General features: G+C 38.7%; 1 protein-coding gene across 5 annotated transcripts in view; it reads right to left on the bottom strand.

Annotated features, from left to right (window-relative positions):
• Positions 1 to 17,549, bottom strand: part of Rad51b (RAD51 paralog B) — a 572,244-nt gene that overhangs the window by 71,392 nt on the left and 483,303 nt on the right. The window lies entirely within an intron of this gene.

The raw sequence follows: 17,549 nt of genomic DNA, 5'->3' as shown, positions 1-17,549 counted from the left end.
CACAAACTTTGGGAGGGACCCTGGGGAAATAGCAATGAAGTGATTAAGGGACCACCTTAGGTGACCACAATAACAGGCTAAGGCTATAGATTCTGGAGCCAACCTCTCTGAGTTTTATTCATTAATTAATTTTTGGTACCAGGGATTGAACCCAGGGGTGCTACTGTGCCACACTCCCATCCCTTTTTTTTAATTAAATTTTATTTTGAGACAGTATCTGTCTAAATTGCATAGGACCTTGCTATGTTTCTGAGGCTAGCCTCAAACTTGCAACCTTCTTGCCTCAGTCTCTCAAGTTTCTGGGATTACAGATGTCTGCCATGACACATGACCTAAGTTTGAATTCTGGCTCTGCCACTTATCAGCTATTTGTCTTTAAACTAATGGCTCAACCTTTCTGCAAATCACTTTTTTCATCTGTAAATCCAAGATAGAATAGTATCTAGATACCATTAGATGGGATCATGAATGTCAAATGCCTAGTACAGTACCTGGAACACATATAAATATTAGCAAATCCCATTATTAATAAGTACAGTATACTTTTACTTTTAAAGTTGGAAGAGTCTTCAAAAAATATTTAGTCCTTCTCACTAAACACCCTTTTACAGATGAGAAAAGTGAGGGCCAGAGGGGTCAAAATAGGTCAATGGAAATGATACACATATTCCAGGAAGGTCATCAGAAGAGACAATGACATATCTAACCAATTATTCACAGAATAATTGGAAGCTCTTAATGCTAGCTAGGACCAGAAGTAATACTGCCCTTTTGAATATAGTTCTGGGGAACAAATTAGGATTCATTTGTTGGTTCTTAGCTGTGTGATGGGCTCTTCTGAGAGAGAGATTCAGAAAGCATGTGAGAGCATTTATTTGCCTAGTGTTATCAAACTTTGAAGATGGTCACCATGAAATTGCCAGTTGCCTGGAGGGGTGCTGGGGAGGAAGACAGTGCTAAGAGGTGAAAAGCCAGAAAAGAAAAAACCAATTACATTGCCTAAAAGAGTCTTTGGAAGAATGAACTAAGTTGTTCAGAGGTTTCCATGTCTGTTGTAGGGGAGGTGAAGGAGGCTTCACCTCAATGTGATGCAGCAGTGAAGGGTGTCAGGCCTGGCATGCTGCCCGATGCCGAGAAGCTGTGGCCCAGCTGACGGGAGAGTCAGGCTGAGCAGTCCCACTGTTCCCTGGAGACTTGGATCAAGCTCATAGCCAGGGGAAGTGGGGATTAACACAATGTGGTGTCCGAGCTAATGAGTTAGCAAAACAGAGACAGATGGCATTTGAGTAACTTAACTCACCCATCTCTGTTTGCAATGTACTCCCACAGCTTCTCCTCTGTCCTCCTGCTATCTAACTCTGCTCAGCCTTTTCCCCAAAGGTCATGGCCACAAAGTAATCATCCTACATGAAAAGTAGCTACAACCCCACTTTCTAAACACAAATGTCACCCACAATTGGGGTGTAGTGGTGGGGAGGATGTCTTTCAGATGGCTTTGGAGAGATACTTCTTTTTAAAAAAATCACTTTCCTTTCCCTCTTTTTTATAGAGGGAAAGGAAAGTGATTTTTACTGAATTATTATTTTATATTAAAGATATAATTCCTTGAAAAAAATATGTAAAAGATAATGTATACAAGACTGCTAAAAATGTACATAACTTGCAACTTGGGGTTGAAAACAAGAAAAGGAACTTTTATTTTGATCTATATTCAGATTTATAGACCATGTAAGTTTCCTTCACAGGCCCTAGGCAGAGGTGCAATGGCCAAGAATGTGACAAATGTGTATGCTTAGACCAAACATGTCAACCCTGACACTTCGCGACGAAAATGACTGTTTTACAAGTTGCCTACCAGTCTGTGCCTCTTTTAAGGTGTTTTTAGGGGAGAGGCCCTGAAATAACCAATTTTTCTAGTGGTCATTATTATGCAGTCAGCAGCAACAATGAAACTCATCTGGCTCTGAAGCCAGCCAGGACATAGCCATTTTGGAAAATCCTATCTTGTACCTTTGGGTATTTGTTCATTTTTATAATAACCTCTTTAATAATAAAATTCCAACCATATAAACAAAAGGGAAAAAATGAGGTTTTTACAAATCCTTGATTTATGAATTATGATAAAAGGTTTAATTTTCCCCCTTGTTCTAACCAGTTATTTCATTCAATGAAGTAATAAGAAACTTTAAAAATTTAAGTCAATAAACTCCATTGATAAAAATGGATTTTGCTTTTGCAAAGTGATAACTGACTCATGACAAAAAACTTACATGATCACTGAATTATTCAGTAGAATTTGTACCTAAATAGGGACATTGACAGGAAGTTTAAGCAGAAAATGTATTCCCCACTCCATCCACACCCCCAAACTTTCCTGCCCAGGAACCCTCTCAGAAGCTACCTGCTTATTTTTGTCTTTTTAGAGTGGGGCCTTAGGATTGATATAGGGTAAAAAGCAAACAGCTCAAAGAATCTACTGCTTACTACCTGGCAGAGTCAACTTTAAACCAAATGATATCTGGGGAAATATTTATATTCTAACCAGATCCTCTGTCTGATAATAAGGGACAGTAAAATATGCTGGTGAAGACCTTGAGTACTGGATAGCACCAGACTCTTGAGAAAATAAAGTAAAATATAACAGACTTATAAGTAGGACTTCATTATGAATTTTATTACTTGTTGCTGATGGAATGGAGTGAATTAAGAATTATTTGAGATTATGTTGAGATTTCTTATCTAGAAAAAAGAATCAGAATAAACTAAAGCAAAACAATGAATATAAGGTCATGTGGTATCAAGAAGTACAGTGGGGGAATCTGCAGGCTGGTCCCAGTCAGGTCAGAAAAAGCCAAGTGATATGTTCTAGTGATTTAAGAAGAGCTTTTACTTATTTATTTATTTTTTCCACTCATCCCTAAGAGTCCTTTCAGCTTTAACCATGCCCAGGAAGCTATCAACATATCACCAGTAGGCTGTGTCTTTAAAAGTGTTTTTTAGAGTAGTTTAGGATACATTTGTGCTCATCCAGTTGTGAAATGGCTGGTCCAAGTTAAAGTCAGACAGGGAATACATAACTTCAAAATCTTAACATCATTAGTCTTGATGAGTAAGTCATGTACATTGAGTAGAATTTAAAGAGTATTAAGTTCAAAGTTATTATAGGGAGGGTCTTTTCATCTAGATTTATCAGAGAACCTGACATAATATCATCTGCAACATTTGTTCTTTGAATGAATGAATAAACATACAAATTATTAATATTTGCTTCAGATAAAGAATATTTAGGGATGGGCATGGTGGCACACGCCTATAATCCCAGTGGCTCAGGAGGCTGAGGCAGAAGAATTGTGAGTTCAAAGCCAGCCTCAGTAAAAGTGAGGCACTAAGCAACTCAGTGAGACCCTGTCTCTAAATGAAATACAAAATAGGGCTGGGGATGTGGCTCAGGGGCTGAGGGCCCCCTGAGTTCAATCCCTGGTACCCACCCAGCACCCAGAAAAAAAAAAGGAAGAAATAATGTTTAGAGTAAGTTTGTAACTATAGAGATTAAAATTAGTAAAACTGGGCTGGGGATGTGGCTCAAGCGGTAGCGCGCTCGCCTGGCATGCGTGCGGCCCGGGTTCGATCCTCAGCACCACATACAAACAAAGATGTTGTCCGCCAAATACTAAAAAATAAATATTAAAAAAAAAAAAATTCTCTCTCTCTCTACCTCTATCTCTCTCACTCTCTCTTTAAAAAAAAAAAAAAATTAGTAAAACTAATCTATCCTCTCAAAATATCTGGTGTTGGTGAGATTATTGATTCTCAATCTGGGACAATTCTCCTCCTACCCCCACTCATGGTATTTGATAATGTCTGGAGACATTTTTGTTTGTCACAAGTTGAGGAATACTACTGGCATCTACAAGAGGGAGGAGTGCTGCTAAATGTACTACAATGCATGTGATAGCCACCCACAAACAAGAATTATCTAGCCCAAAATGTCAATGATGTTCTGGTTGAGAAATTTTAGGCTAGACCAAGCACCAGGTAGAGCTAAATAAATGCACCTGACCTCCAAATGTGTTTTCTACCAGTCTCTGTTCTTGTTCTTCCTAGATGTTTTCTATGTTCATTCCCCTTGAGCCTCCTAATCCCAAACCTTATATGTATTTTGCATTCATTGGCCATTACATCCAATAGTTTCAAAGATAATCTGAGAATATGCATAGAATGGAGTGACAGAAATAATGGTCAGAGTCCCATAAAGGAGAGATTTTAAGTGGACAGAAATGGAACAGAAGTTATTTCCTCCTGAAAAAGAGCAACTGGAAAGGGTTCCAGAAAGAGACTCAATTGGTGGTTTCCATTCTAATCCAGTCTTCTTACTACTATGGGGAAAAAGCAGTGTTAGAACCGAATTATAGACAAACTCTATAGTTTTAGAGCAGAAATTCACCATGACCAATTTGGGGAAATTAGAAAATAAATCAGTATTGCTTTAAGTGGGGCTTACATTAGTCAATTCATCTAAGAGGGAAGTAAAAATATATTTTCCAGAGACGAGTATCTGGTCAACTGAAATGACTGGAATTCCAGAGAGCCAGTGTCTAACTAGCTAATAGTGGTGTGGCTCCAAAAAATCACTCACTGTCATTGGGACTTGATATCCTCATCCAAAATAAATGATCACTGCCATCAGCTCAATTTAATGATTGACAGGACAAAGAAAACAGAACATATAGAGAAATGGAAAGAATGAAAGATTTGAAATAAACAAGAAAACTCTCTCTTGGCTTAAATTGATGGCTCCATATCCTTCTCATTTAATTTAGGTCTGTCAATAGATACCAATAAATCAGTCACCCTATTGATCAGATCTCACATAAAATGACTGACATGCACACCTCTCATTTTTTTTTTTTTTTTACAGGACTGGAATCATCACTCTTTCAAACTGAAGGGTGCCTTATGTAGATGCACACAAATCACAGCTTTGATAAACATGGATTTAGAATACAGTTTTCTTTCTGCCATCCAAATGTTTGACCCTAATGCTAAATAGTGAGGGGCTGGGGGTAGCTCAAGGGTAAAGAGCTTTCCTGGCATGCATGAGACCCTGGGTTTGATCTCCAGCACTGTAAAAAATAAATAATAAAATAAAATGGTTCTAATTCTGATATTTCAACAAAAAACTTGGGTTTATATTTTCATTGAAATGACACTGGGGTGGTAGTGCCAGGCAGACTTCTGAGTGAGTTATGGCACAGATGCAACCCAGAGACTTGGCTCTTTGTATGTTTTTTTTTTTTCCCCAAGTGATGGCTCTCACTAAGCCTGTGATCCCTGCTTGATGCCCCCCCTTCCACTCCATCTCTCTGTGGGAATCATAATATGATTAAATACTCCTAATTATACAGACACACTGACATCCTGAGGAAAATGATGAAAACTACCTGGCAGAAAACATAGGTGTATATTAACTCCAACCATCTGGGGCCTGCTGGGGGACTAACCACAACCCTTGGCTTTTCCTTCCCAAGTGCGGTAACATTCTGAGCCCATGTGTGTGGTCAGTTAATAATGTGTGTTTTAGTTTGGCTGGGTACATATGCTCTGCAGTTTCACTTTGGTCCCTTTTAAACATTCTTAGTTTTTTAAGATGACCAACAACCCTGTCAGAGAGGAATATTTGGGAGAGAAAGTTGCCTCTCCATTGGCCAAGCAAAGCCAGACCATCTTACATAGTTCCCAAAAGCTACTCAGAGGCACACTTGCAGCACAGGAACATCTCCGGAACCCAGAGGCTTTCACAAAGGCAACTTAAGAGAATGACAACAAAATAAAAGCCTGGAACTTCGGGAAGTGGTTCCAGGAACAATGAGTATATAAAAATGAAGTGGAATTACTTTTTCCAAGCAATCCACTTCCATAGACAATGCAATCATATGACAATAACCAGCATTTATGAGTATGTGAGTATACACTCTATGTTTATAGATACCACGGCAGCTGCCAACAGCGGAAGAGGGTGAGTGGATCCCTCTGTGACCAGCAACCTCCCTCTTCACCCTGCTATAACTTCACTACACCCATGGGAGCCTAGTTTCCCAGCCCTGCAAAAACTGCCTTGATTAAAATGTGATGTCCTTGGTCACTTGGGAAGTTGAGGGAAAAGAGCCAAACCACACTATGGGAGGAGCAGAGAAAACATCTCTCTCCTTTCCATGCAGGCATATCCTGACCACAGAAATCATCTTCCCACAGCTTCTCTACTCTCCATCCCAACTTTCCATCTTGTTATATTATCTTTCCATTTCTTCACACACCTCTGTCATTCCTCTCTTCTCCCTATGGTGGGAGTGAATATTTTGTTCAACTCCAGGCAGACAAAGAGATACCATTTCCTGTGTCCACTCAGAGGCCTAAGAAATCAGTCCTAGACAGGTGGGTAGATAAAGCCAGAAAGGGGATTTCCTCTGCTGGTCTACCAGTGCACCTCTCTCTCTCAGCAGTTCCCTTTTCTTTTGTCCTTAAAGCACTTGGCAGTCTCTAAGCAAATCCTACTGACTTAGTACCTGAAAAAATGTTGGCAAAAAATCTGTACAGCAAAAGTTGATTTTCAAGGTAAAAATTTAATCAGAGGTGTTTTTAAGAGTCTTTCATTCATTCATTCATTCATTCATTCATTCATTCATTCATCACCAATAAATATTTATCAAGTACCTTTATGTACTAGGAACTGGACTGGGTGAGACCGGATAGGTCTTTTAGTAAATGATAGCATGTGAAATGTCAGGCTGAGTAAGGCCTAGCAATGTCAGTCTATCTTTGAATAAGAAGCTCCACTTAGGATTTCCTGGAACAAGCAACAGGGGAATAGCACAATATGCTAAACAACAGGTATCCAATCTATTTTGTTGCTGTTATTAGTGGAAGAAACATTGTTGGGAAGAACAAGTCTAGTGAGTCAGAAGATTTATAAGGTACTCTTTCTAGGCCTGAGCATCGTCATTTGTAAAATGGGGATCATGCTACCAGCTTCACATACTAGAAGAGATTACAGTGAAAATCAAAAGAGATACTGTACATGGAATACACTTTGTCAACTATATAAGTTGAAAATGTACATAAACTACTATTGCGATGCTCCATCTCAGGTTGACTGATGTGAGTAGTGCATTCGTCACTTCAACCAATACAAAAACCTTTTATAGAGGAAGGTAGTCTCAATTAACCAGGTTAGTCACCAAGAAATTAAATGATCTGAATCTTAAAGGGAAAAAAAGGAGCTATTGAGTGAAACATGTTCTTTATAATTTAATATATAGTGATTGCAAACAGAAAATATTTCAGTTATAAAAAGAAAAGAAGCCCATATGCTAAAAGACTTAAACATTATTGGGGTGGTCCAAAAGTAATATGAGAATAAGAAAGTTAAAACTAATATTTTGTCCTACTTCTATATCCAGTTTATGAGTAAATGGAATCAACCCAGTGTTCCTCAAACTGGACTGATTTTTTTTTTTTGAAAGGAAAAAATTATTTGAGACCTCTAAAACACATTTAAAATCCTTTAGGAGATGTCAGAGGAGGTTTTACAAATATTAAGATATTTAAGACTTATTTTTTGAAAATAACTTTCAATTGCAAAGTATCATTTTTATAATAATAAAGACATATAACAAATTTGTGATAAAAATATAACAAATTCAAAATCTTACAGAACTTGCAGGCCTCAATTTGAGAAATACTGATTTTGTCTTGCCTTTGCTATTTATGAATGAACTTGGTCCTGTGAAGACTAAGTGACTCCTCCAAGCCACACAGATGGTTATTAGCAATAATGAACCATAAGCCCAGGTTGCCTGATTTCTAGAACAGAGCTTTTTCCTTCCTTACACAAGGCCGCCTCTGTTTGTGGCAGAGCTCACTATCTGCTCCAGACAGATACCAGCATTGTGTTAGTGCAGAGCCAGGGAAGCAGATGGAGGCGAGAAGGTTTGAGGGGAAGTGACGTGGGTGTGGCTGATGCAGAACATCACTACAGCTGGGTCACAATTTGAAAGGAAGGTATTCCAAGGCTTCATTCTTTTGCTCATCATTGAAACAAAGAAACCTTGGATGGAAAACTCCCGTAGTTTTAATAATGGGAGCTTTTCTGCTTAACAAGTCTAGGCAGAAAAGTAGGAAGAACATAGTCCTGAGCTAAAAACCGGAGAGGAACTACAGAAGGTATGAGGTTATAATTCAGGGTGGCCAATTTAATCAGCTCATATTCATTAAACACCCACATACACATGGTGCTTTACAACAAACCCCTTCCCTCACTCTGAAGCATCCACAGGCCTGTTTTAAACAGGCCACCCTGTACATGTTGGGAATCTGGCCAGGGTGTTAAGAGAACTGCTTCCCTTCCTAAGAAAAATAGGGTAGATTTTTAGACAACCACAAGTAAAGGTTAAAACTTCTAGTTTTACATCTCATCTGAAATCTGGGAAAGATTTAGGGAATCTGTTTTCCAAGATTTGTTTGCAAAACTCAGTAATATATTAAATCCTTCCATTTCAGAGGAGTAACATCCTATACCATCTAAATTCCCAGACTTTAACCCTGCAATTTCCTTGGGTGAATTTCTCTTCATTACTAGAGCTGAATTCAAGTACTTTATGAATATTCTCACATAATGACCGAAGCACTATGACCCCTGAGTTACATATAATTAGCCAATCAATGATTTCGGTCACTTCCGGCCCTTGGATAATGAACTCTTTGTAACTAGAGAAAGCATGTTCTTACCACTGCCTGTTTAAACTGCCAAGAATATTTTCAGCCTGACTGATTTATCAAGCAACTTTTGATTGCAATCTGATGAGAGGGTTGACGAGGCCTGTTCCCTTGAACAGGAAGGGGTTGGGTCTAGCAAACTTCTGGTATTAGGTGGTCTTTAAATACCAGGGAGTAATGTAGCACAAGTCACCCAATTTGGGTCCCTGAAAAATGTTTGGCAAGTGCTGTGATTTCTCTTAAAAAAAATCTCTGGTAGTTTCAAAAACTCACACAGGGGGCATCATATCATGAGGAAAGACTGAAAAGCTGTTCTGATTTCAGACCCTTCTCAGATAACTTTCTCATTTTTACAATATAATATCAGCCAGAAGACCCCATGAAGCTCAGGAAAGGACTCCAGTCATTCTAATTGCAGCTTATGATCCAAAGCACACAGTAGGTACTCAACCTACCACTGATGGGTGGTGGGTTGTTGTCTTGTTTTTTACGTGTGTTACTTTCAATGTGTGGTTTAGGGAAGTGAGAAGGATTCAAAAGGTGGTGGATACAAAAGGAGAGACGGGAGGGGTTACTTCTGCCTCAGTCTTCCTCCATGGTGCTCTTAGGGACATATCTCCAAAGATGTGAGAAGGAAAAAAAAAAACAACCCAAATAGGTATTTTTCAAGCCAGTAAAGGTGAACAATCATAAGAGATATAAAGTCTATAAAGTAATAAGGTTACTTTAAAAACACCCTCACATTTTTATAAAATCCTGCTGTTGGGTGTACATGAAGTAAATAGCAGGTGACCCCCTAATTTGGAAGTAAATCTGGAATGCCTGGGTCCCCAGGAGTCCTACAGATTAGGAAATAGAATATTATCAATGTTCTGGAAGCCTCTTGTGTAATCCCACCCCAACAGCATCTCCTCTTCTATGCGAAGGGAACCTTTATTTTAAAGTTGGTGATTTTTATTTCAGCTACTGTCAACATCTCAAAAATTATTCATAATTTATACAGAATAAGGCTCTCCAAGCCAATATAAGGAAGAGCTTTCTTTTATTTTTTTATTGGAATTAAATCAGCTAATTTCTTAATCCATTTAACAAATATTTATCAAGTGCCAACTATGTATCAAGCAAAGACTTAGGCACTGGAGAAACAGCCATGAACAAGACAGACCTGTCCTTACAAGCAAACAATTACACAAGTAATGCTAGTTGTAACTGTGAAAAGAGCTGTGTGGGATGGTGTCCCTAAGAGAGCACCACGGAGGAAGACTAAAGCAGAAGGTACAGTACAATGACTCCAGACGTCACTAAGAAAGAAAATCATTATTTCCTAGATCCAAAGCTTCAAATTATTGGGGTCTACAAAGAGAAATATAATATACAGTGAAAAGTTTGGAAAGCTCTGCTCCAGAGTGGCCCCTCCCCCACTGAAGTCAGGAAGAGGGTGAAGAAGGCTGTAAGAAAATTCAACTTTACCATCACACATACAGAGATTAAAGATTCTTGCACTCTGGCTCTTGAAGTGCTATTTCCCAAGACCAAGCAGCAGACCCATCCCAAGTTTAAACAGGGTAGAGCTATGTCTCGGTTGCTGAAGCAGTTCCATCTCCACTAACCTTTATAAACCATGACCATGTCAGTTTTTCCAAGCAGGAGAAGTGGATGGAAAGCCAGGCCACGTCTTAATAAGGCCCTGGTGAGCTAATGGGTGTGATTATTTCATTGTCTCGGATTCATGCCAGCCCAAGCTCATCAGATACAGCACAATCCAGGAGAAACATGACCTCACTTTCAACATGGGACTGAGTGTGCAGATGCCAGTAGGAATTTAGCGATCCCTCAGCGCAGGTAAAACTGAACTCTTTACAGTTCCAGCTAATGAGAAGCATACCAAAGTTACCTAAAACAGTAAAGCTAATATTGACATTAACATACTAGATACTGTTAGGGGAAAGGAAGCCAGGAAAAACTTCTGAGACCATCTGTGCTAAGTATGTCACATCCATAATGAGGCGTGTATTTAAGATAAATTGCCATCTCTTTAAATGATTAAGTACCAGATTTATGGAAAGCTATAACCCCACCAGGACCACAGGGTTGTTAAGTGGTTAAGGCTATAAAGGTGAGAATCTCAAGATTTCAAAGTGTTTGCCAAGGTAACGTCTGTGCCTCAGTTTTCCCAACATTAGAAAAGCACTTCCATTACATAGACTGCATAGCTGTGAGAAGAGCAAAGGTTTTGCAATCAGAAACATGCATGCTCTTACTGATTAATTCTCAGAACCTTCTCATTGCATCATGTTGGCATCCACTGGAGGACCAGAAAGCACAGCACAAGGCTTGATGTGTCCTAATTGCATCTCAAATCATATTCATTCATTATTCATTCAATATTTTTTTTCCTGAGCATCTACTATGTGCCAGAATCAGACTATGTTCTAGGCACTAGAAATGTGATAGTGTTAAAAACTGACTCACTCCCTGCTCCAATGGAGCTTAGAGTTTACTGAGGGATAGCATCAGGCTTGACTTTTAACTTCTCTGTGAGCCATGTGACATTGGGCAACTTATTTTCTCTGTTATGTTTCACTTCCTCATGTGTAAAGTAAGGATGATAAATATAAACTATCTGGTATGTGAAGGTGGCTAAAATTATATCCGACACATATAAGCTATACAGTAAATATTGGATCTTTCTTTGTTCTCTCCAAATCATGAAAGAAGACAATACTTACTTACAGACCTTAGCTTTTCAAATGGAAGATTCTTCACACATGCAAATGATCAAGACATTATTATCATTGACTTGTAATAGGTAGTATGGTACAGTGGAAAGCTTTGAAAACACAGACCAAAGTTAGAATCTTTTTTAAAAAAATATTTATTTATTAGTTGTGGTTGGACACAATACATTTATTTTATTTATTTATTTTTATGTGGTAGACACAATACCTTTATTGTGTGGACACAATACGTTTATTCATTTTTTTTATGTGGTGCTGAGGATTGAACCCAGTGCCTCACTCATGGTAGGCAAGTGCTCTACCACTAAGCCACAAACCCACCCCCTCATTTTCTTCTTAATCACCCATACCCCAATGTTTCAACTTTCTAGTTTCAGAACACCAGGCAAGGACCTTAGACTATCAGGATTCTAATTAACCCCAGCAAACTGACAACATTTTGAATAGAATCCAAATATATACCAGGGAACACAGTGTGCTCTAGTCAACATTCTTCTTCACTAGCACTCACTGTTGGGTCTGTAGTACGTGCAGATGTGAGAGTCAAGAGCTCTTTCAGAAACATGAAAGAGGCATAGTGTGGATTAGGATGATGATTTAGTTGGAGAAGTGCCTCTAAGCAACACAGTAGGGAGGCGGATGAGTTGGTTCAGTTTTGCCCCAAGAAATGTGGCAGACATGCCCCAGGCTCCATCATATTAGCCAAGTGGGCATCTTGGAAGAAGAGGCTCTGACTGTCTCCTTACTCGACACACCCTACGGGGGATAGACAGGGGCTTAGGGAAGTCCTCAAAGGAGGTTCATTTGACACAGCCACCAACATTGCATCCTTCCTTTATATACCCCCACTTAGTCCAGCATTCAGAGCTGGGAGCCAAGGAAGGAACCCTATTTGTCTTTTCTGAGTTCTCTATATGTTGAATAAATTACCAAGTCTAGACCTAGATCTGTTTTCTCATGAAGTCATTAAGGACTTAAAGTCAGTGGTGGTATAATATAAAGATTATCTAGCCATTTCATATATTTTCCAATCTGAAAATTTGACCCTTCCAATCTGATCCTTCTTTGCTTTCTGCTGACTATCTCATGTCTTATTTCACCGAGAAAAGAGAAACCATAAGAAAACTACTTCAATCTCACACCACCAAATCTACTAACCTGCTGGCATTTATGCTAATGTAGTCTGCCTTCTGTTCTGGTCCAGTGAGTCCTTCTTCAGCCTAAGGCTACCCTGCACACTGAACCTGCACGCCAATCCTTTCCTGTATCCTCCAGGTCTTTCATCAGTGATTACTCTTTTTTTCTCCAGCATTGTCACATTTTCTCTCTCTACCGAATCATGTATATTAACATAAAAAAACTTAAAAAATAAAACCTTCGACTTCTCCAGCTACCACTTCAAATCTGTTTCTGTTCATAGCAAAACATCTTAAATGATGGACCCATGCTCTGTTTCTCTCTTTAACCTACTCCAATAGGGCTTATGTCTCCAATACTCCACTGAAACCACTCTTTTTTTTAAATTGATTTTTAAAAAAACAAATGACAGTGGAATGCATTCCAATTCTTACTACACTTACACAGCACAATTTTTCATCTCTCTGGTTGTATATAAAGTATGTTGACACCAATTCATGTCTTCTTACATGCACTTTGGATAATGATGTCCTGAAACCACTCTTGTTAAGGCCTCCATTGACTGTATCCTGCCAAATCCAAGGGTCAATTCTCAGTCCACGACTTATTTGTCCTCTTAGCAACACTGGGTTTAGCTCCTTCCTTCTTGAAATATTGCTTCATCTGGCTTACAGAAAACCACACTCTCATGGATTTCTTCCCACTTTATAGCAGGTTTCTCCCCTCTTTTTCACTTCTAAATGTTGGTGTACCCCCAGGAATCTTAGTCCTTAGTTGTCTTCCCATCTCCAGCTCAACCTGTCCCCTGAGTTCCAGACTCACATTCAGCTGCTTTGACTTTCTCTCTACTTACATGACATCTCAGACTCAACTTTTCTACTCTGCTACTGCCCCCCACCATTTACTCTTTTCCTTAACATTCATGGATTTTTTTGACCTAAAATTAGAAAAATAACACCATTTCCAGAGTTATCCAGACTCCCAATTCTAGGGATAAGTCTTGTTTTTTTTTTTTTTTATACTCATATTTCATATCCAACCTATGTGCAGGTCTTATAAACAATTTCTTCAAAGTTTATCCTGAATCCAACTGCTTCTCACCTGTTCCACCACTTTTCCCAAATCCCAGCCACCATAATCTCTTTCCTGGATTAGTGTTATGTTTCCTGACTAGGTTTGCAGCTTCCATCTAGCCCCATATATAGTCTGTGCTCCACACAGCAGGCTGGAGAAACTTTTCTAAACATGTAAATTAAGTCATGTCCATCCCTAATTTAAAATTTTGCATCATGATGAGAATAAAATAAAAACTCTTCACCTGGCTTTACGTACCCTAGGGCCAGACTATATGTACCCAAGATCATATATGTGCCCTAGCTGTCTCCAAGCAACTCACCAGTCTTACTGCATTATTGTGAATATAAAACTAGACATACAAAGGGATTTTAAGTTTATTAGGTGCCATAAGTACTATTGTGGTTGCTCTCATTGGATCAGTTGCCCTTTCATAAAGAGTTTTAAACATGTCTTCTAAACATAAACTGTAATTCCTGCCAGTGGTTCGTTACATGTCATTACAGACAGATTGCATAACAGGCAAATCTTTTCATTTTTGTTAATAGGTTCAAGCATTATTTTCCTGCTATATATTTAACTTTGTCTTTTTCTCTTCTGGATATGGGATGTCCCTTGCAGGAAACAGCAGCTGTGCCACTAACCCTGGACATGGTCCAAGGCCATTTCCATATCCTGTGAGAGAATCATTCTTGCAAAGTTTGTTTTTGCAGTACAAAATAGAATAAAGATCATTTTTTAAAAATATACATTGTATATAGCACTTTTTGTCCAGAAACAACTTCTATGTGACCAAAGAGAAAACCAGGTCTTGATCTCCAATTCTGCAACTTGAACTAGGCTAGTCATTAAGAAGATTCCATCCATCACTTAAATGTAAGAGGCACTGCATAGAACCTGGTTGTCATAAATAATGTATAATGTCTAAGGAGGGGAAATGAAAGATGTGGCACCCATTTTAAAGAACAGGAGGAGTTTATGAAAGAGGAATTTCATTGACTGAGTTGCACCAAAATTGCAAAGATAAGCAGCTAATATTAGTTTCACATTTTACTCAAGCAAAAAAAAAAAAAAAAAGATATGACCAAGAGAGAACATTAGATGACACAGAAATGCCTTGTGGATCATAAACAATACTTACTGAGTGCCCTATTTTCTTAGGAAGGGTTTCTAAACTCAACTCAGTGGGCCCAATCTGTGCGAGAGCTAGAGTGCTTAAGTGCAACATGCCCAAGCTTATGCAACGCCAAGAACATCCTGATGGCGGTTTCCTAAATAGCTTTCCAAATTTTACAAATAGCCAAACCCATTGGCACTAGGCTATTTGACTTAAGTGACTTTTATTTTTAGATGAAAAGTCAACAAACATATGAACAATCTGAGGATTCAAGCAATAAGCCCGATGGGTGATATCAACATGGAACCATGTCTCATCTCCCAAGAGGGATGAGTCATCCAGCCTCTTCAGGACAAGCAAGTACTAGCAGCAGGGAGGAGAGCTGGGTACTGGCTAAACTCTCCAGCCAAGCCTGTTGCCTTTTTTTGTGTGTGTGTGTGTGTGTGTGTGTGTGTGTGTGGTTGCCATGGTTGCCATCTCATTACACGTAAAGGAGGAAAAAAAATACAATGGCCTTTAAAAAAAACAAAACAAACAAACAAACAAAAAAAGCAACATCAACAAGTCAATTTTAACAGCTTCCCTGAAAATGAGCCACAAAATCCAAACTCGAGTTTATACCCAAATTTCAGATGCTTGTAGTCTACTTCACTTAGCCTTTTCTACTTTCCTTATTTTTCCCTTTCAAGTCTTAGCAAATCTCTTTTATAAATTCTCTGGTCTCTTTCATTTTTGTAGGAGCACAATATTTCCTACTTTGGGAGGTAGGCATGGCTTTCCTTTATAAGAACTTTAAATTATTTCTCTCATTCACCCCTTTCAGGTTGAAGTAAAGATGTTAAAGCAAGCTCCCTGATGAAAGATATATAGCATGCCCACCACCACTACCCCACCATACAACCCACAGGAGCAGCTGCTCAACAATACCAATACAGTAGTCTAAGCAACCACCATCAAGCATTTGGAGTTGAATGAAAGATCTATTTGCTATTTCTCACTAAAAGCACCTAGGTATTACAGGGGTGGGGGAGAATAAAACACATCAATTTTGAGCATGGTGCACACCTGTAATCCCAGCAGCTTGGGAGGCTGAGATAGGAAGATCGCAAGTTCAAAGCCAACCTCAGCAAAGGCAAGATGCTAAGCAACACAGTGAGGCCCTGTCTCTAAATGAAATACAAAATAGGGTTGGGGATGTGGCTCAGTGGCCGAGTGCCCCTGAGTTCAATCTCTGGTACAAAACAACAACAACAAAAACAAAACAACAACAACAAACACATCAACTTTATAGGAAAAGAAACCATGGTCAATGGCAAAATCAAAACAAATATAAGAGAATTCAAATATTCTACCTTTACCTGATGATTTTGCTCTGATATTGGGAGAATAGATAATGGAAAAGACATGGGTTTTACCATGTACTGGTTGTTAGGTTCTGATGAATTTATCTACCTTTTCTGAGGCTGTTTGCTTGTTTTTAAAAATGCAGCAAAACATTTGCTTCACAGAGTTTCCATAAAAGTTACAGGAGAAAAATGAAAATATATAGTTCACCTCATGATTAAAGTTAGCTCTTTTCCTGACTAGCTTTCTAGAATTCTAGTTCTTAGAAACAACTCTACCCAGCTTTAGTAATATTTCCTCAGTAATAAAATATCTCCTTTAAAGTGAACAAGCAAAAAGGAATAGAAGGATTCTGCTAACTCTCTGGCATCCAGGCAGATCTATATCCATTAAGATAAGCATTGATTCTAGAATGTTCCCTAAGAGTTCTTTTCTACATGGTTGCCACAGGTCTCAGAATGTCCATACCCATAAAGATACATTTCAAAATAATATATTTTAAATAAATTTTATCTTGTATCCCCTTTGCTACCCAGCTGTGACACTGGAAGTTTACCTAGATTACTAATAATCCCATTTCCTCAAGACCCAATGATGGCCTATTGATCCTTCCCTTCTGTGAGAAGAATGGCGATTTTAGCCTGCTTGACTTCTCTGGTCAGCTTAATTACCAATTCTGCCTTAAGGCCCCTTTCTCATGAGTTCCTTCAATCTTTATGAACCTGTGTTTCCAAATATCTAGTAATGAATCTTGCTCTACTTTATACATTTTTTATATTCTTAAGCCTGATATATATAATAGCATTCAATAAATACTGACTGAGCAAATTAAGGAATTAATAAAAAGTTCCCTACTTTTCAGATGGACCCTTACAACTCACATATAAACATGTGGGTTTGTGTAAGTCTTGGGGGTCTTCAAGCTCAACTGTAAGAAACAGGAAAATGGCCAACTTTCCATTTTTACAGGCCCATCTAATTTAGTCTAGATCATAAAGTCATAACTAGGGAAGTAATTATCAAGTACAGTTTGAAAAAAAATTATTGTCATCATCTTTCAATCCCAATAACACATTTTATGAGCAGTTTTAGGGGCCATTTTGCAGAGGCTTTCAGGTTACCCGCCCCTCAGACTGGACCTACGCAATTACAAGAATTCCACAGTAGTCTGCAGACCCTTCCTGAGTTTTATAAAGAGCACTTCAAAATGCTCTGAAATGTCCTAAATGCTCTGTTATGTCCGAAAGCTCCTGAGAGTGAAATGTTACAGTGGGAAGCTGCCTGAAGCTCATTTATACACTGAAGTTATTAATCTCCTTCTTATATGTTTGATATAAGCCCTAGAGCACTTGGGAGGGTGATCCAAT

The sequence above is a fragment of the Marmota marmota genome, unplaced genomic scaffold (genome assembly GCF_001458135.2).
Source record: "Marmota marmota marmota unplaced genomic scaffold, marMar, whole genome shotgun sequence".
NCBI classification, from domain to species: Eukaryota; Metazoa; Chordata; class Mammalia; order Rodentia; family Sciuridae; genus Marmota; species Marmota marmota.
Note: the sequence above shows the minus strand (reverse complement) of the source record. Positions and strands in the feature narration are given on the sequence as shown.